Genomic DNA, 20,214 nt, shown 5'->3' on the forward strand with positions numbered 1-20,214 from the left:
ATATGGAATACATTTCTATTTATTTATGCCTTCTTTAGTTTCTTTCAGCGATGTTCTGTAGTTTTCATGGTACAAGTCTTTAATCTCCTTGGTTAAATTAATTCTCAAGAATTCTATTCTTTTTGATGCTATTGTAAATGGAATTGTCTTCATTTCCTTTTTAGATTGCTGTTCATGTATAGAGATGCAACTGAGTTTTTTTTTAATATTTTTTAAAGGTTTATTTATTTATTTATTTGACAGACAGAGATCACAAGTAGGCAGAGAGGCAGGCTCCCTGTTGAGCAGAGAGCCTGATGCTGGGCTTGATCCCAGGACCCTGGGATCATGACCTGAGCCGAAAGCAGAGGCTTTAACCCACTGAGCCACCCAGGCGCCCCACAACTGAGTTTTTTGTGTTGATTTTGTATCCTACTACCTGACTGAATTAATATATTTATTCTAACAACTTTTTTTTCCCCCATTTGAACAGTTTTGTTGTGGAATCTTCAGGATTTTCTACATATAAGGTCATATCATCTGCAAACAGAGATAATTTTACTTCCTCCTTCTATTTTGGATGTCTTTTATTTACCTCTCTTGCCTAATTCCTCTGGCTAGAACTTCCAGTGCTCTATTGAATAGCAGTGGAGAGAACTGGTAGGCATCCTTGCCTTGCTTCTGATCTTAAAGGAGAAGCTTTCTGTCTTTCACTTTTGAGCCTGAGGTTTGCTGTGAGATTTCATATACGGTTTTTATTATGTTCAAGTTGTTTCCTTCTATTCCTAGTTTGTTGAGTGTTTTTATCATGGAAGGATGTTACATTTTGCCAAATGCTTTTTCTGTATCAGGTGAGATGATCATGTGTTTGTTTTTTCCCCTTTATTCTATTAGCACGGTGTATTACATTCATTGATTTTTGTGTATGTTCAAACATTGTGGCACTCCAGGAATAAATTCCATGTGGTCATGTTGTATAATTATTTTAATATGCTGCTGAATTCAATTTGCTAGTATTTTACAGAAGATTTTTACATCAATATTTATAAGAGATATTGTATTGATAGGGGACACTATAGTTTTCTTGTAGTGCCTTTGTCTGATTTGGTATCTTCGGTAATGCTGCCCTCATAGGATGACTTAAGGAGTAGTCCCTTATCTGCATTTGGGGGGAAATGTTTGAGAAGGTTTGCTGTTAGTTCTTCTTTAAGTGTTCGTTGGAATTCACCAGAGAAACCATCAGACCCAGGGCTTTTTATTGTCAGGAGATTTTTGATTACTGATTCAATCTCCTTACTCATTACGGGTCTATTCAGAGTTTGCGTTTCTTCACAGTCTTGGTAGGTTTTGTGTTTCTAGAATTTGTCCACTTCAGCTAGATTATCCAATTTGTTGGCATACAATTGTCCATAGTACTCTCTTATAATTTTTTTTATTTTAATAACCATGCAGTGATTGCTTTAGAGAATGAAAATTGGGTAAGTAGTGATCAAAGACAGAAGTGAGTCTGATGGTTTTGTTCTATTTCAATCTTACTCTGTGCACATATGTTAATAAGTCAGAATTAATAGAATAACTTTTTTTGAAGATTGAACATTGATAATGTTGATATCAAATAAGAGCTACAATAATCTCCTAGCCTACTCCTTGCTGTCTGCTCTCTGGGTACCAGGTCACCCTTCCCTCCCGCTGGGAGGACTAGCTTCCTAAAGCATGGGTTAGATTGTCCATTCACCGTCTCAGACTCCTTCTTCACAGTCCACTCATCCTATTCAGAACAGAGCCTGAATTCCTTGGTGAGCCATTACAGACTCTTTCTGAAATGGCCCCACTTCCATCTCAAACCATCACACTGCAATTCTTTCCTGTAATCCTCTCCTTGGACCCACAGCACACCTGGGGTCCGAGAAGGGTCTTTGTCTACATGCAGCACCTCCGTGTCTTGTCCCGGACCCTTACTATTGCCCTTTCTGGAATACCTTCCCACTCCTCATCTGCTTCTCACAAGCCTATCCAGCCTATCCGAGGTTCAGCTCATGAGCTACCTCTTCCTTATAAATCTCTGCCATCTCCTAAATTCAAAATTCATCTTCATTCATGAATCCATTTCATCACTCAAAAAAAGTTGTGTGTCTGCTCAGTGCTGGGCAGAGAGGATCCCAGGGCAGGTCCACTCACCAAGTTGCCTGGAGGCTTCTAGAAGGAGTCTGAGGCACCTTCATCATAACTAACACTGATGGAGCTCATACTAAATGTCAGGGATATTCATTTGATCTTTACAATAACCCGAGGGGTGGGGGTTCCTTCCTGCCTTAATTTTAGAGGTGGAAATGTAGAGGTATGCAGAGGGGGGGTACTTGGCCTCAGGTCCCACGGCTGGGAAGAAGGGGAACTGGACTTCAAATTGGGCTTCCTGAGCCCAGAGCCTTGCCTTTATAGTTCACCATTTGCTACAGCTGTTGCATAATAACCAAGGGCACTTCCCTCATCTGTTCTGATGTCATTGGTCTGGGTTGGTATTGATATTGTTTTAAAGCTCCCCAGGTGTCTCCCGTGTGCAGCCAGAGTTGAAGATTTTTGTTGAAAAGCAAACAGTGATGGCAAAAGGGGAGGTTGGGCAAATAGCCGTGAGGCGTGGGCGTCGGAAGGGCCTTGAATTAGTTGAACTGGCAGGTTGGAACACAACGAGTGGCGAGGGCAGGCCACGACCCAGGGGACGGAGCAGCTTCAGAAACTGGGAGCTGCTCCGAGAGGCCAGGAGAGGAATCAGCCTGTTGAGAGGAAAGAAGGGGCCATGTTGGCCTTGAATGTCACGCCTAAAGAATGTGCAATTGATCCTTTAGGCAATAGGGAGACATGGAAGACTTAAAAGTTATTTTTACATTCATCATTTTTAATAAGCCCCCGAGAGGTTTACTTGAGCCCCTCACTTGCAGAAAATCGGCCCTAGTGGGCGTGTAAGATTTATGCAATGCTGATGTTTGTCTGATCTATGACTCTACAAGGGGGAGCACCTAACAATATTCTTTGTCCACAAGGCAGAAAGAGCCAGGGTCCATCTGGAAACATTTAATAGTTATGAGAGGCTTGGGCTGTATTTCCAAAATGCCAAAAATCCCCTGAGGACTGACATCTCTGAACGGGGAGAGGCCACATCTGCAACCTTGCTTTGCCATCTCTGCCTGATGTAAAGCCTCGGCCGCTTGTCAGTGGATGTGGGTTGATCTAGTGAGATCCTAGGAGGGGCCTTTACCATGTGGAGGTGGCTTCCATCTGTATACAAACCTTCACACAGATCGTATTCCTCTGGGTTGGGCCTGAAACACTGCATTTGCTGTTGCCATGACACCAGCAGCCACTACTACAATCCCCCAGGATTTTGTGGAGAGGGAGAAAGAGAAAGGGAGGGAGCCAGAAAGTGTGGTGGTTTTTATTTCTTTCCTTATTAACTTTCTCTTTCCAATTCCTTCCTTCTTTTATCTTTTTGGTTGAAGATTTGTTTATTTATTTTAGAGAGGGTGGGAGGGGCACAGGGAAGAGAGAGAATCTTAAGCAGGCTCCACGCCCAGCGCAGGGCACAAGGCAGGGCTCCATCTCATGACCCTGAGATCACCCACAACCCCAGCCAAAAATCAAGAGTCAGACGCTTAACCGGCTGAGCCTTCTTTTACCTTAAAGAAACACCAAGAGAAAAGTGCAAGCGGAATAGTGAGGGAAGCAGGGACGATTTTGCCTTTTCTCCGTGATGGTTCTGAAGAATGTACTAGGCTGCTTGAAGATATGCTCTCCATCAGACTGTGTGGACCGGATGCCATTGGCTACCTAAGAAGAGCGGCTGCTTCCCCATTTCCTCTTACCCAACACAGCCCCAATTTGATAAAAAGAATAAATACACACAGATGATTCAGAGGAAGCTGCTTCATCCCAGTTCCTGGGGTGGCTCCTGGTTCTAAGTCTAAGCCAAGGTTTATTTATGTACATTCTCCCCTCTTGCTGGGGATTGCCTCAGAACCTCAGGCTTGAGCCTATCAGCATAGCCTCACTCTCTGCGTGATGGCACCTAGTTCAAAGACGAGCTGTGTCCTGTGTTGTATCAGACAAACAGAATGGAAAGACTTAGTCTTGTATTCTTCAGGGAGAGAGGTTCCCTTCCTTGTTGGTGTGCTGGCAACCATCTTGTGACCATGAGACAAGTCTGTGAGAAGCAAGTCAACACCAAAAGGTGGAAAGCAGCCAATAAGTCACAGAGAAATAGAGCTGGTGCTCTGTCTGTCTTGTGCCTGGAGGCTGGGCCCACCTCTGGACCACCTGACAGGGGAGATAATGTATTTCCCTTTTGGTTGGGCTTGCAGGGAATAAAAAAGTATTCCTGACTGCTTCCTAACTAACAGTTACCTGTCTTTTTAAGTGAAGTCTGTAATAATGCCAGAATCTGTAAGACACTTTCTCAACAATTCTCGCGTCTGAATCACCTAAGAACCTCTTGAGGAAGTAGAATGGACATTATTCTTCCCATAATTCAGAGCAGTGAAGTGACTTGTCTAAGGCTAGATCTCTATTTTAGTCTTGAGCTCTTGTTACGACATCAAACCTCTCACGTAGCTATTACTGTAAATCCCAAATAGTTCTGTGATTCATTATATACTATTATTCTAAAATAAGAACTCCACCCCTCATTTGTGTAATATTTTGCATGTTTAAATGCCTGGTGACATCTAGGACTTCAATCTCAAAAGACCCCTGAAATGAAGATCTCAAATATTATAGTCAGATGCAGAAATAACACTCACAGAAATTGTGCGACTCAGCTGGTCTGGCAAAAAAAAAAAATAACCTCGGCCAATCAAGACCTCCCTTGTGATTTTAGCTTCAGGAACCTGAAAGCCTTGGAAACTGTGGGAGCCAACTTGAAGGCCATATGGGCTCCTGAATAAGATGCAGAAGGTGAAGGCAGAAAGAGAGAAGAGAAAGCCTGTGGCCCTGGGAGAAGCAGGGGGAGAGGACACTTTGGTATCTGGCCACTTGCCAGGTCCCATTTCCAGTCTGAAGGAGGTCCAGTTGGACTCCGTCTCCTGCGCATGACATAAATGTTTCTGGGTCCTTTTACTCCAGCCAGCTGGAGTTGGTTTCTATTTCCTGAAGCTTTGGTTCAAACCCTTTTCAATTCTGTTGTTTTACTTATCTGTTTCCCTGACATGATTGGTAGGAAAATGACAACAGTTAAAATGAAAAGGACACCTGGGGCTGCCTGTCCATTGGTAGCACCAAGCAGGGGTCTGAGAGGCTGGGTCCAACTCGGGAGCGAGGCTCCAGGAAGAGGTGTGACAGAGAATTCCATAAGCCGAGGCAACCCCTGAGAATGAGGAACACAACCCGCACACCTGGAATGCTCTGGGAGGCAAACACGGGAGTGGGTGACCTTGAAACTCTGCCGTCAGAATGTCGCTGCGGAGTTCCCAGTATGTTGATGACCGTGGTTCACAAGTGATCACAAAATCACAAGTGATTTTGCCCCCTCCCCTGAAGTCTTGGCGACATTTGAAGACATTTTTGGTTGTCGTAATCCAGGTGGGGCCTCTACCTCTAGTGGATAGAAGCCAGGATGCTGCGAAATGTCCTGCAGGGCACAGGGCAGCCCCACCACAAAGAACTCATTATCCAGCATGACAGGGGAGAAACTGATTTGTGAGAATGTTTTTCCCCCAGTGTATTTCTAAGAACATTATGCTTATGGATGTAAATAACCTAGGAATTCCCAACCTAGGAATTTTCCATCAATATAGGGGAATTTTTTTTTTTATAACTAAGATGTGAATACCTGAGGATCACTTTCTCCAGGACCACATTTTTTTTTCCCCCGGGACCACTTTTGATCACCATGTACAATCAAGTCCAATCCTAAGGCAGCGATGTTGACTGGTGGGCAGTGGGTGGGTGAGGGAGGTCGTCCCTGTGTTTCATGAATGAGCTGTGCTGAGGCCGTGAGCTTCATCCATCCATGTGGCATGGTTTGACATGTCACAACACCGAAAAGGGAAAGCCTTTTTTGGTGTGCATATTTCAGACCATCATTTTGTACCTCGTTAAGAACCTGACATATGGTAATGCTTACCACATCCACAGAGCCCGCGACCAATAGTGATTTCTAGTGAGCCTGCAAACAGTAATTACGTCTCTGAAGTGGTAGTTTAGATCTTATATTGCCAGTAGGAAAAAAACACTAGTTTGCAGGCATGCCCCCAAATGAGCTCTAAAGAACTCCTTCCGAGAGTTATTTATCCTCCGTAATGGAAGGGCAGTCAGTCTGGGGGAAGGGTTGAGGACCTCAGTAAAAGACGAGGTGGACCATGACCGCGCCTCTCAGTTACTCTGGAAACCGTGCGCCTTTAAAAGATTCTCATGGAGTTTTGGAAGAGGAGCTCCTCTCATCAGAAGGGTCTTTACCTAATGTGTTTGACACTGTGGAGTCGTCCTGATGCCTCCCACTGGGTTTTCTCCCTCGGGCTTTGAGGTTTGTGGTTGCCAAGGGGCCATCCAGTGTGAGTTTGGAGCTGTGCGTCTGGAACCGTCCAGATGCGATCCCCAGAGCCTGGACTGGCCCGAACACTCTGTGCTTTTTGGTCGGACTTCAATTCTGAGGCACAGAAAAAACATCTTGGGCTCTCACACAGCCTTCCAGCTGAGGTGGGAAGGGAGAGGAGGGTGTGTCTGTAAGGTCCATAGCATCTTCCCGTTGGCCTCTTGGTAACAAGGGGTTCGTCACAGGTGACAGGGTCCCAGTGGTCCCCATGCAGGGGAGAGGCCAGTGCAGGGCTGTGGGTCAAAGCACATGCTTGAATCCCAGCCACCACAGGTTCAGCGGGGGAGGGGGAGGCGGGAGGGTTTCAGGGGAGGAGGGGGCAGTCACTAAGGCTGAGCCATTGAAGGCATGGAGGATTAAGTCTGGATTAAGTTCTGGGGGAACCAGCAGAAGGAGTCATTTTTGAAGCAGGAGACCCGGGTCTCTGAAGGGAGCCATGTAGCATCAGGCTCCAAGGATGCCCTCCGGACCATCCTCAGCGCTGCCAGAGCCTTCCAGCTCTCTTTACCGTCTCTTCTGACAATTTAGGCCCTGCTGTCCAGTGGCCTGTTACATGAGATGGGATTGTCTCTTTGTTCTTCATGGAAAGACTTAGAAGTGTAGAGTCACCTCCGATACCAACAGCTTCATTCGCTGAGCACTTTCCATACGCTTCCCTCGGCACAGGGGCCATCTTGTTTCACTATCATGGTGAGCCTACGGGCTAGCTACAATGATGCCCATTTCTCAGAGCAGGAAATTGAGGTTTAGAGAATGTAGTGAGCTGTCCAAGGGTGGGATGAACAGGGAGCAGCTCCAGAACTCCACCCCAGGCCTCGCATTTAACCCAACTGACTGCCCCATTCTACCACATTCCAGGATGGGTTCACCTTCCTTTTCGCCCTGACACATATTCTGAGGCTTTTTGAAATAACTCTGTTGACAGTAGTTAAGAGGCTCGCTTGGAAATACAGATGTTGTGTGATAGTTGTGTGATACAGTTGTCTTGGCTGTAAGGTCAGGAGATTTTTGGGGGGTCCTATCTGGGCCTGAACTCGCATATAGCTTTCTCTCTCACACAAATGTTATTCAGGGTAAAGTGATGCTCCAGGCCCATTTTTAAGTTTAACCAGGCATAACACACCCATCTAAATAAACATCGGAGTGTATTGTAATTGACTGTGGAATGAGATGTTAAAATGGGAGGATGCTTTGTCTTAGCTTCAGCTGAGACTACAGGAGAACTACTTCCACGTTCCCGAGTGGTCTCCCTGATGGTTCTCTCATGACTGTGGGTCCCCCGGTTCCCCTCCTGCATCTGGGGAGAGGGACAAGGAGGGAAGACAGCTAAAACAATTCCTGCTGTCCAGTCTCCAGCTTCCCTCTTGGCTCCTCCAACTGTGGTGTGGTCTGGAGGGAGGCAGTCAGCCAGGCATCCCGGCTCTTGGTCACTATCTTTGGAAGTCCAGCTTGGATGCCCAGTAGCCCCATTTGAGATGACTGACTGGTTGTGTCTCTTGGTCTTGGGTGCACAGTGGCCTGGTGTCTGGCTCACGATTTAGACATCTACAGGAGAGGAAAGAGCTTGTGGCAAACCAGCCGCTGTGTGAGCATCAGCCTGGGGTCACTTCAGGTCCTGCCCAAGCCAGGTGCACAGAGGGCTGAGGAGGCCACAGCAGGAAGCACAGGAGAAAGAGTGGTGGGTGTTCAGAGGCTGAGCAAGGAACCCCGTAAACCTCCAGCCAGAGCTATGTAACAGCACCCGGAGTTCCCAACAAATGGGCAGCTTCTCCAAACCCACAGAGGTGCCCCCCATGAATGAGAAACCCCTGTATGTGCTGGCCAAGCCCAAGGAACCCAGGGGGCCAGCTTATGACAGTATCTGCTTACAAGGTCCTTCTGTCCTCTTACCTTTCCTCTGTGTACCCACTTCAACTCTGGACATGAAGATACTGTTGTTAGCGGCCAAGGGGAGGAGGAGGAGAGGCACAGAGCAGAGAAAGAAAGAATCCAGTCCCGCTCCCTTCCCCACAGCAGCAGTTAGGCCCCGGGGGCTGGGTGAAACTGGAAACTGTGACCGCCATTGTTCAGTTTTTAAGCATTACTTAAGGGTTACATTCATATTAATGATGAAACTGATTGTTTTGGGAATGTGATGTGGGCAAGGTCTTTTTAAAAATTCTGAGTGTGGCCTGAAATATTAGGGGACCTACTCAGATTTCATCCAGGGCAGAGGCAAGAGTGGCATGTGAAGTGTGTGAGTGGGAAATGGGGGGCTCCTGGGGAAACTCGAGGAACATCTGGATAGTGCCCCCCACGTCAACTTGTCCAAGTACCTCCATATTACCTTTCTTCTTCATGCTGCTCTTCCAGACACTGTGGCCTGTCCAAGCCTGGTGCTACCTCAGGACCTTTGCTTTTGCTCTTTCGTCTGCCTGGATTGTTCTTCCCCTAAGTATCCACATAGGTTGCTCCATGGCTTTGCCGTCGCCTCTCTCTCTCTCTCTCTCTCTCTGTTTAAACGTCCATTCACCAGACACTTATCTAACGATGCCGTGCAAATCATCACTTCATCTCACTGCTCTGTCTGGTCCCCTTAGTCTATAGTCTTAGGTCTTTCACAGCCCATAATACCACCAGAGCTCTCACGTGTATCTGTTTATTGTGTGCTCCCCAGATTGGCACTCTTCTAGGGGAACCGAGCCTATTTTGTTCACTCTCCTTCCTGAGCGTGTAGAATTATAATGGCACATGATGGCGGCCCAATAAATACTTGTTGTTCCTGTCATTCAGGGTTATCTCTTCTTCCCCAAATTCCTTTTACCTTTCGGACTATAGATTCACTCACTCTATTATACAAGCAAAGCCAGTCTAGGCAAGCTGACTTGCACCTTTATTTCCAAAGCCTGTTTTCTCTGGGACACAGAGGAAGCCCGAGGACAGAATTCACTTAGCATTGAGATGCCAGTGGCCTGATCTCTTGGAAAATATACATTGGGTTCCCCTGAAGGAATAGTTTCTCTCTCTCTTTTTTCTTTTTGAATCTGAGAAGAAAGAATGCAGAGTCCCTTCTCACTCTAGCCTGAAGGGTGGTTTTTATGATTTTTTACCACATGTCCACACAAAACTTTAGCCTTTCTCTCACTGAAGGAAGGAATTTGAGAAATTTTTACTAGACTGTTGTCAACGTAGAGACCCTTATCAGGGAACATGGTTCTCTGAAGAAGTCTGAGTCATTAGGAAACAAGTTTCCTTCTGTGCCTTGCTGCTAACTTAGCCCTGAAGTGAAGATAAAGGACAATTTGGGGGGACTGGCTACTTCTAGGGCTTGATAATGAGGTCTGCTCCTCAGTCTCCCCCTGGGAGTCAGGTCTGCCCAACACACCTGCCAAGTGTCCTTAAGTCAGGAGCTCATCTAAGAATGATGGAAATAAAACACCTTCACTCCCCTCCTTCAGGATTACTCCTGTGTCTCTACTTGCAAGAGGGAATAGTTTCTTTGGAATTTACTTGGCTTGAAAGTGATGTTTTCAAGGATGGCAAAGATTAATTTGGTGTGGTGACAGAAAAACCAGGAGCATGTGTACTCGTTGCCTGGTAGGTTAGGAACGTGAGCTTTGGAAAGAGACTGCTTGGGTTTAAGGTTGAGCTCTGTCACTTACTGGCTGTGTGACCTTGGACAACTTACTCAACTTCTCAGTGTCTCAGGAGTCAGTCTGGTTACTGAGTGGTTACAACCTACCTCACAGGGTTGTTGTTAGGATTAAATAAGTGACTTCATAAAGAGGGCTTAACCCAGTGTCTGTCACACAGTGTCTGTATGGGTGTTGGCAAATATGATTTTTTATTGTTCGGTGGTGGTGAGTCATGAGTACCATCATTGTTGTCATCATTTTTGTTTCCACCCACTTGCAAATAGGGCCTGTGTAGACTCTAGTTGAATGAACTCTATGGAGTCAAGGCAACCAATTAAGTCTCTCTCAACAAGACACTGCCCAGGGTAATTGTGGCTTAATTCTGGGACTTGTTGGTGAAGGAACCACTTGGGTTTGTGATTGCCATTGACCTCAATTCTTCTAGGGCCCCAAAATGGAGCGATTCTACACCTGTGTTCCCTCCTTCTCTCTCGGAGATTTATAGGATCTTTAGCCCATTCTCATGAAAATCTTCTAGATGACTATAGGACAACTGAACCAATCAAGTGGCTGAGGAATGATAGCTAGCATTTTTAAAAAGAATTGGAAAGCACGTAGTGAAAGAATAGGAAGCAGAAATGAGCCTGTGCCTTTTTAAAAATTGTAACACCAGGGGTGCCTGGATGGCTCAGTGGGTTAAAGCCTCTGTCTTCAGCTCAGGTCATGATGGGATAGAGCCTCGCATCGGGCTCTCTCCTCAGCAGGAAGTCTGCTTTTCATCCTCTCTCTCTCTCTGCCTGCCTCTCTGCCTACTTGTGATCTCTGTCTGTCAAATAAATAAATAAAATCTTAATAAATAAATAAATAAAATTGTAACCCCAAAATAAAACACAAACACAAAAGTAGTTCCTAAACTGAATGTAAACCAAACTACTGTTCCTTTTGTTCCAAGACCCGTGGCTTGTCGATTTAACTCAGAAGAGGACTTTGGCATCCCATGATCTCAGCTCACCTTTCTCCCTCAGGATATTAGTGCTGGAATGTGGCAATGGATTTCAGCCGAGCCACAACACCTGCTGCCCGGTGCAGGCTGCCACACGACGTGTAGCTCTTACAGGTCTCAGCTTGGAGCGTCACCTGGTGCCTGCTTTGTGCTGTCCCAAGGCAGCCCCAAGCACTTCAGATACACGTCTCTAAGGAGATTTCTTTAAGATTTGCATTCTGTTGAAGTGGAAAAGTTTTCCACTTGATTAAAAACAAATTCTAAACCCCGTATCCACAACTGTTTGTGTAACAGGTGAGGTAACCGCAGAAAAATGCAATAAACAAGACCAAAATAGTCTTTGCTCCATTGTGAAGGTGGGGCTCTGGGAATCTCCTTGGATTTTGGTCCTTCACCTCCTGGTCTGCAAACAGGAACTCACCTAGGTGATCTTAGACTGATTTAAATGTCTGTGTGTGTGTGTGTGTGTGTGTGTGTGTTTGAATTAATTTAATTTAATTTTTTTAAAAAAGATTTTATTTATTTATTTGACAGACAGAGATCACAAGTAGGCAGAGAGGCAGGCAGAGAGAGAGGAGGAAGCAGGCTCTCCATTGAGCAGAGAGCCCGATGTGGGGCTCAATCCCAGGACCCTGAGATCATGACCTGAGCCAAAGGCAGAGGCTTTAACCCACTGAGCCACCCAGGCGCCCCTAATTTAATTTAATTTAATTTTTATGCTTCAGTTCCAAAAGTTGTTTGGTTCTTTTTTATGCTGTCTGTGTCTGTTGAACTTATTTTGTTCTTGTGTTGTTTTCCTAAATCATTAAATTCTTTAGCGCTGTACTCACTTGTGAATTCTCTGTCAGGTTGCTCATGTCTCTCCATTTCTTAGGGTCAGTTACTGGTGGTTTCCTGTGTTCCTTTGGTGACATCTTTTCTTGGTTCTTCATGATGCTCATAGCTTTGTGAAGGTGTCCAGTTACCTCTTCTAGACTTTATGGCCTGACTTCAGTGACAGAAGATTGCTTCGGTCAGGTGACCTCACTGGTGGGTCGAGGCATGCCAGAGCAGACTGTGACCCTTGGTCTAGTGGGGCTTGCAGAGGCTCCAGGTCCAGGAAGGTGTGCTGGGGTCCCCAACATTGGCAACTGGGTAGTCCTGGGTGAGCACATTGGGGGTATCTGCAAGGGCTGTTTGTGTCTTAGTGATGCCTCAGCATCCCGAGGCTGGAGACCAGGGCAGGCGGTGGTGAGGGCCAGAGCTGGCGGTGTGCATTCAGGGGCTGCAGGGATCAACAGCAGGGGACTGGGTGGCTGCAGGGGCCAGGTACAGACTGACCTCAGGGCAAGGGCCAGGCCCCACTGCTGTGCACTAGCAGGTGTCGCCCCTGACTGTCCTCATGCACTCCCGTGGTCGCAGGGTCTTGCCACATAGCCTGTGCCACCAGCAGTCGAGGCTGGTGATGGGAGTTGGACCAGTGGGGTACAGGTCCGCCACTGTCGAGACTGGTTGCCAGGGAGCCCAGGGATGCAGGCAAGTGACCGGAGTTAGGGCTGGATCTGGGCTGACAGCTGGCGTTGGCGTGCACTCCTGCAACTTCATTAAAAATGAGTAACCAGCACTATATCCAATGGCTACTGCTGAGGCCACGCCTAAATGTGTCCTGCTCTACTGCTCCTTTCTTTACCTCTTCTCTGCACTCGCAGAAGCTGCTCATTGCCACACGCACAAGGACCTGTCATACCGGTAAAAGGTAGCAGGTTCCCCGGGCAATTCTCTAGCTCACTCTCTGCATGCTCAGAGGGCCAGGATTTCCGCCACCTCTTGCAAACCACAGAGGGACCCATTCTTAGGCATTCTGTTGCTTATCATTTGCTGATTGATGAATTAGCTCACATCCTCTGCATGATGAAATGGCAACACATTTCTAATAATTACATTAATATCAGATAATTTCTCAAATCTGTTTGCTTCCCACAGGCACAGAGTTAATGTTTAAAAGTTTGAAGGATATTAAGATCGCTTTGTTTCACAGCCGATCAGATTTCTTCCTTCCAGACACATATAATAAAGAAAACATTTCTAACGTTTGGGTGCTGACATTGTACCAAGCACCAATGGGCGTTTTTTGCCACAACCCTATGAGGTAGGCACTAATAACAGACACCTTTTACAGGTGAGAAAACTGAAGCCCAAGAAAGTTTAGTAACTTGCCGAAGTTAACACATTTAAGAAGGTGTGGATCTGGGGTGCCTGGGTGGCTCAATGGGTTAAGCCTCTGCCTTCAGCTAAGGTCATGATCCCAGGGTCCTGGGGTTGAGCCCTGTATCAGGCTATCTGCTGCTTTCCCCTCTCTCTCTGCCTGCCTGCTTCTCTGCCTATAAATATCTCTCTGTCAGATAAATAAATAAAATCTTTAAAAAAAAGCGAGGGGGGGCGGATCCTTCTGTTGGACTCCCAGCGTATCTATACAGTGCAAGGCCTTGGCCTTGGCCTTGGCCTTGGATGGAAGGCCTTAAGTTCAGGTATTTGATATTATCTCCACATGAGGGTTCACAGATAGTCATAGAAATGCACCAGAAAACTGAAAGAAGTCTGTTATAAAATGTAGACCACACTGTCCTTAGTAACATATATAGGTAACATATATAGTAATATATATAATAATACAGTAATATGATATATAACATGTATATACATATCTATACCATTGTGTTACATTTATATAATATGCAGTTATGCTACATTTCATTTATTTAAATTTTTTTTAAAAGATTTTATTTACTTATTTGATAGACAGAGATCACAAGTGGGCAGAGAAGCAGGCAGAGAGAGAAGGGGAAGCAGGCTCCCCACTGAGCAGAGAGCCCCAGGGCTCGATCCCAGGACCCTGGGACCATGACCCAAGCCAAAGGCAGAGGCTTTAACCCACTGAGCCACCCAGGCGCCCCAACATTTCATTTTCATATATATCAAAAAGTTATTAGGTAAATATAAATATTTTAAATATACCACAGGGTTTGGAGCCTCTTTACTTTGTAATGTACAGAGGCCTGTCACTTCTTGATATTGGAGAGGTCCCAGGGCACGGGACCATAGCGTTAGGAGGGAAACTTAGAGACTACCTTGGCCAACTTCCTCGTTTCCCATGTGAGGAAATGGGGACTCAGAGATGTGGAGTATCTTCCCCAAGGTCACAGAGCTGGAATACCCTTCTATTGAGAGAGCACGTGCTGCCGGCACTCCCTGGCTTCTGCTTCCAAGGAAGTAAGGAGGTAAGCTACGCATGTAGCCACAGGTAACATCCCGGAGGCCACGAAACATTTATTTTGAGACCAGTGACTCCTTTCAGTGTAATCTAGTTTTGAATAAGGGGCCGGGGCCAGATAACATGTCTATAGAACTTGACACGTTTCAAAACCCTATTGGAGCTGGGAATCAACATTGAACCTCGTGACCACCATGGGAGGGGTGCAGGCAGGCATTGCGATTTCTCCTTTTCGGATGGGGAAGAAAGCCAGGCAATGTTGCACCCCTTTCCCAGGGTGACCCAGCCAGGCAGTCAGAACCAGCACTGTACTATAGGACCGCAAGCTCGCAGTGCGCTACCCCTACAGCTTTCCTGCGTGCCTGTACGTCCGGCAGGAACCACAGGCGAGAACAGCACAAGAATTTCTGTTTTCCCGATGCTGTTCATAAACCATTTCAAACCCAGGGCCTTTTTTTTTTTTTTTTTTTTTTTTTTTCTGAAAGAAACTATCTTCCTGTAATCAGGAACTTGGCCAAAGAGATAACTAGATCTTCTAAATGATATCCCTGGAGATAGCGCCATTTAAAGATAGATCCTAAGCATTTCCAATGTACTTTAGGTGTTTCCTTTCCAGGGTGAGGTGTAAGATATATTTAAATCAAGCTTAGTCTGGGAAACCGGCACATTGCAATTAAAAATGCAGCCCTTTAGTCTCTCGATTCTCTGTCTAAAGCCCTTTTACAAAAGAGGGTATTTTAATTCAATAAATAAAAGACAGACGCGTCCAGCTTTCCTACCGGAGGAGGCGTAGCCACCACTCGCAGCTAACACACATAAGAGAGAAAATACACAAACAAATAGTGTTTGATCTTGCTTCGCTGCAGGCTGTTTTCATCTTTCAAGAGACGGAGGGAAAAACAACCTCAGAACTTTACCACCAAAACTTCCAAATTTATTGCCATGCAACGTAATGGCAAAATGCTATTTTCTTAGTGCTCACATTTTTTGAATAACCTCCACAGCCAAGAATGCCTGGTTTTATTTTTACAATAAGCCCAAAGAAAATCTGGAATTCTGCTCTCGACCTGAGGATGGCAAAGATGCCTAGGTTTTTCGGAACAAACCATTGAGTCTAACTATTCAATCTTATCCTCTCTGTTTAACCTGGGCTTGAGGCATGTATTTCATGTTTATGCTGGTTTGACACCAATCATGCTTAAAAGAGATTTTGTACTCTGTTTCCCTGGGCAAAGTCGAGCTACAATAGTAGACTTAACAATACCAGCCCTTTCTCGGGCTTATCGGTTAAAGAAGCATTCAGCCTAAGAAAACACTTCCAGTATAAACAAGATACAGAATTGTATAACTAGCCACATTCCACCCAGATCTGAGTAGAGAGAAGTTCAGATCCACACTAAAATCATTTCTCTTCACTTAGCATCAATGTGTCCATTTCTCATACTGCTTTTCATATATTGTTAGAAGCAATTTGTTACATTGTTATCATATTCCATAGAGGAAGCAAGGTAAAAAAAGGACAGTGTGATAAAGAGACTCAGGTCATACTTTCGAACTTGTTTTAACCATAATAACATTGGTTTAAAAATACAGTGAAAGATCGTGTTCTAATCTTAGCACACCACAATTCATTTATAGTTGACTTAATATATATAATTAATATTATATATAATAATATATAATACGATCTATCTATATATATAATATGATCTATAGTTAATCATAATATTAGTCGTTTACAAGGATGTCAACTCCCCCCACCCCCTCCCAATTCTCCTGAGACTAAAATTTGTACAGAATGATTACTTGGTCAAGGTATGTATTGCCGTTTCTTCATGACAAATACATTTTAAGGTTTTATAATAAGGGATGGAAAGCAAACTATCTACATAGCTGAGTAATTCATCAGACATACCTTGTTTGAAGAGAGCAATTGTTTTTTTCAAAAATTTTCCACCGCACAGAGTGGATATCCTTTTTTCCTTAAGCTTTTCTGCATCACAAATCCCGTCCAAATTACCCCAAAGAAGAAACAAGGAGAGGTCCAAGCAACTTTTCTCTTTTCTCAGAGGAGCTAATCAAACATTCCCATCAACCTCTCAGCACTTTGAAAAGCACATTTTAGCCACACACACACACACACACACACACACACACACACTCACTGCTTCTCACACTGGTTTTAGTGCTGAATGAGGCGGTCCTCTTTCAAATTTCCACTCCCACTGGCTTTTCTTTGGGGTAAGGATTTCTAAATATTCTTTTCTAGCCTAAAGCACACATTTTCAGTAAGCAAATTCTATAATTAGAAATTCTAAAAAGTGGAAGAGAAGTGCCTCGATAAAATGGGAAATAAAACATATACTTTAAAAAGGACTTACATGGGGCAATTAAATTTTCTTTCTTTTTTCAAATGCCAGTGAACAGCTGATTAAACTGCATAAGGAAAGAATGCTGCGGCGCCAATACCACCACGCTGGTTCCACTGGGCTCTCACTCTTAGAGTTGAAAACACTTACTTTTCCTACATGGTAATGCTATTTTTTGGTTAACTGGCTTCGGTCCTTTCTGTGTTTTGGCAAGCTTAATGAATGACTGTAGTCGGTACTGCCAGTAACAGGACACAAGATAATAATAGTGGGAAACAAAACCCGACTCACGTTTCGAAAAACGAATGGTGATTCACGTCTTAAGTGAAATCTGCCGATTTTAGTTATTATTGGTGTCATCAATTAAATGGAGAGGATTCAGACTCAAAACATCCATGTGCAGGAGCATTTCGCACCATTAAAAAAAAACACAGGACCCGTACATCTGGCACTCCTTGAGAGTCAGTAGGACGGAGCATCTTTTCTCTCCAGCAGGGCGGGAGGCAGCACAGAGCCATTCCTCCTCCTGCTGGGGAATGTGCACTCCCGCAGCCCGAAGCACACTCCTCACTCCCCGCAGCTGTATCTGTGGGCACCGACTTTGCTCCTTATTTAAGATTAAGGCTATAACACTATTTCACTTCCCCCCCTCCATTTGGTTCTGCATTTAAATTATTTTAGTCCTGTTTCTTCCTTCACAAAACCCTGAGCCTAAGACCATTTGTAGTAAAGGTGGTGTTGCCCATACGGAGGATGTCTGATTCCACCGTCAGGGAGTCAGGGAAGGTTCAGATGAAATATACCCCCAAACCGAATTAAGAATGATAATAATAATAATAATTACCATTTATTGAATACTTACTTTTCCTAGGAATGGTGATAACCCTCTACGTATATCACCTCATTTAATACTTAGAAGAACCTGGAGAGGCCAGTGCTATTATTCCCATTCCTCCGATAAGAGAACTGAGGCTCAAAGAGATAGTAACTTTTCAGGGTCACCCAGACAGAAAGGTAACAGCTGGGATTCAAATTCAAGGCTGTGTGATTCAGAGGCAACTGTGCTATTAGCTTCTATATTTCTTTGGAGCTTCTTCTCTTTCACTAATTTGTTTTCTTGTGGTAAATAAGGCAGAAATCAAATGCAAATGTATTGAAACGCATATAAAGAGATGCTCAAAGAGAAACGCAAGTTAAAAGCAATAATGTGCAGTGATGAAAACTTTTGGAACTACAGTAGTCACTGTAGTGACTCATCTCATCTGTGGGGGACATAGTACAAGACCCCGAGTGGATGCCTGAAACTGACAGTAGTACCAAATCTTACACGTACTATGTTTTTTCCTATATGTACATACCTATGATAAATTTCAATTTAGAAATTAAGCACAATGGAGTGCCTGGGTAGCTCAGTGGGTTAAAGCCTCTGCCTTTGGCTCAAGTCATGATCTCAGGGTCCTGGGATCGAGCACCGCATCAAGCTCTCTGCTCGGTAGGGAGCCTGCTTCCTACTCTCTCTCTCTGCCTGCCTCTCTGCCTACTTGTGATCTCTGTCTGTCAAATAAATAAATAAAATCTTCAAAAAAAGAAAGAAATTAAGCACAGTAAGAGACTAACAACAATAACAAATAATAAAATAGGACAATAACAATATACTGTAATAAAGGTCCTATGAATGTGATTACTCTCTCTCAGAGTATCTTACAGTACTGTATTCTTCTTGTGATTGTCCAAGACAGTACACAGTGCCTGCACAGAGCGAGGTGACAGACAGAGGCACTGTGCATAGTGTTGGGCTACTGTTGGCCCTTTGGTGATTCATTAGAAGGATCATCTGCTTCCAGCCCAGGCTGACTGTGGCTAAGAGAAACTGCAGATAAGGGAGACTACTGTCCATACGAATGTTTGTACATTATGAAGGCAATTAATGCTAGTGCATTAGTGAACCTTACTAACCATCTAAAATGGTACACTAGCAAATGTTTTGTTGTATATGTTTCATAATGAAAAGAGAGGAAGAGAAATTCTCTGTTCTTTTTTTATTTTTTTTTTTAAGATTTATTTATTTATTAGAGAGAGACCGCACAGAGGGTAGGGGCAGAGGGACAGAGAAGCTCTGCACTGAGCACACAGCCCTGACTCAGGGCTCAATCTCACAACCCTGAGATCATGACCTGAGCCTGAGCCAAAGCCCAAGCCAAGAGATGGATGCTCAACTGACTATGCCCCCCAGGGACCCCTAGAAATTCCCTTTTTAAAAAATGTAAATGGAGGGACATCTGGGTGGCTTGGTCAGTTAAGCATCTGCCTTCCCAGATCATGATCCTGGGATCCTGGGATCGAGCCCTACATTGGACTCCCTGCTCAGCAGAGAGCCTGCTTCTTCTGCTGACTGCTGCCACCCCCTGCTTGTGCGCTCTCTCTTCTCTGTTAAATGAATAAATAAAATCTTTTAAAAAGTTTTCTTAAAGTAGTGAAATATTACCTTATTTTCATTAGACTGACAAAAATGAGAAAGCTGGAAAATGGCTATGGCAGACATGTGGTGGCCCCAAGAGGCTGCTGAGGGTGTAGGCAAATGTGACCATTCTAGAGAGCCATCATAGTACTTAGTCACAGTACGCGTGTGCCCAGGGACTCGGGAACTCACTGTGTCGGACATAGTCCTCAGTGAGCTTCTTGCACAGGACCATGAGAATTCCGTCCCTGGAGAACTAAGGAGTTAAGTATGGGAAATGCACAATATGAAATAGGCAATAGGGCCCCTGGGTGGTTCAGTCGGTTCAATGTCTGCATTTGGCTCAGGTCATGATCTCAGGGTCCTGGGATCGAGTCCTGCATTGGGCTCCCTGTTCAGCAGGGAGTCTGCTTCTCCCTCTCCCTCTGCCACTCTGCTTACTTGTACTCTGTGTGTGTGTGTGTGTGTGTGTGTGTGTGTGTGTGTGTGTGTTTGTGTGTGTGTATGTGTGTGTGTGTCTGTCAAGTAAATAAATAAAATCTTAAAAAAAAATTTATGCAGCAGCTAGAAGCAAAGGACTACCTGTGGGGCTTGAGCGTGGATTCCCCAGAACAGATCGCCTCAGTCTGCCTGTTGGTCTCAGCACCTGACATTTGACAAGTAACTTAACCTGTTTTTTAGTTTCTCCATCTATAAATGGGAAAAATAATAAAACCTATATTGCAGAGTTATGACAATTAGAGGAATTAATATTTGTAAAGTTCTTGGAACCTTACCTCATGTGAGGCAAATATGATATTAGTGTTTTTTAATGAAGTACAATGTATATCCAATACTGCTGTATTCATTTTACGTTGCTGGGTAAAGTTAGGGTCTTAAGACAACAGCCGCTTAGCGGCTCACAGTTCTGTGGGTCGGAAGTCCCGGCGTGGCCTGACTGGGTTCTCGGCTCAGGGTCTCA

General features: G+C 44.7%; 1 protein-coding gene across 5 annotated transcripts in view; it reads right to left on the minus strand.

The window, feature by feature from the left end:
- VIT (vitrin) overlaps positions 1-16,583 on the minus strand; it is a 95,952-nt gene extending 79,369 nt beyond the window's left edge. For all 5 annotated transcript variants that reach the window (XM_082745624.1, XM_082745622.1, XM_082745621.1 and 2 more), the window contains exon 1: positions 16,342-16,583. The gene's annotated coding sequence lies outside the window, so the exon portion shown is untranslated. The remainder of the gene's footprint in view (positions 1-16,341) is intronic.
- Between the last annotated feature and the right edge of the window lie 3,631 nt (positions 16,584-20,214).

The sequence above is a fragment of the Mustela nivalis genome, assembly GCF_964662115.1.
Source record: "Mustela nivalis genome assembly, chromosome: 8".
In the NCBI taxonomy this organism is placed as follows: Eukaryota; Metazoa; Chordata; class Mammalia; order Carnivora; family Mustelidae; genus Mustela; species Mustela nivalis.